Genomic DNA, 968 nt, shown 5'->3' with positions numbered 1-968 from the left:
GTAGGATTGCCGTAGCCCTCGATGGCATCTGTTTCACTTCTTGCGCTCAGTGCTCTACAAGTGTCTTCAATAACAGTTAATCCGTAATAATAAAAGGCGAGCTCAGCTCCTACTACGGTACCAGCTATACCCATTCGGCACCTTTATTGCCTTCCATATCCTTGAAGTCATACCATAAATAATGTATTTTCCAGCTCAACAGGAGCATATGTCGAGGGTAGCCAAGAACGATCCACCATTCCATCCGCTGTAAACAAGCAAATAATCTTTCTCACCACACATATGCAGCTTCACAGCTCACAGTTTGAGCCCATCCCACGGAAGTGCTGACTCAGCAAAACCGTTCATTGTGACAATGATGAGTTACCCAACTTGATCATGGGCCCTGACCTGCCAGCTCTATTATTACGGTCTCTCCGCAATTGTACCGTAGTCGTACTTTATTTTGTAAGATCAGTACTGCAAGTACAATCACCGTATTTGTATCACGCACCTGGAAGAAGAGATAACAAAGAAAGCGAGACCCACGCAAATTGGAAAATTCTCATGTGCAATCGCTCTATTCATTAGACAAGATTAAATTGGGCAATATATATTAAAAGTGAAGCCTATTATATACATTTGTTATCATAATTGAGTTGTTTGGCCATTTCGTAGTACTACCTACCACTTCGATAGCATACTCATGGTCTACACAATGGTACTACACATATGTCCATTCCAGAATTCCTAAAACTAGTTGACAGTAAAACGGAAACAGTTATTATCAACAAATGCAGTCTATGCACGATGCGACGCATACTTCGAGATCTTCCGCGTTCACCCAACCAACCTCTTTAAGGGGGCAGTAGTTGTCGTATTGAATCCGAGCACAACTTTTAAGCAGCGAATGCTGATTGGAGTGTGGGGTGAGGCGGCTCATCGAGATCGTTGAAAGCAGTTGAATTTACCAAGGCTGTAGGGGAAAG

This window comes from Plasmopara halstedii (genome assembly GCF_900000015.1).
Source record: "Plasmopara halstedii genome assembly, contig: Scaffold_555, whole genome shotgun sequence".
Lineage (NCBI taxonomy): Eukaryota > Oomycota > Peronosporomycetes > Peronosporales > Peronosporaceae > Plasmopara > Plasmopara halstedii.
This window is presented reverse-complemented; position numbering follows the sequence as displayed.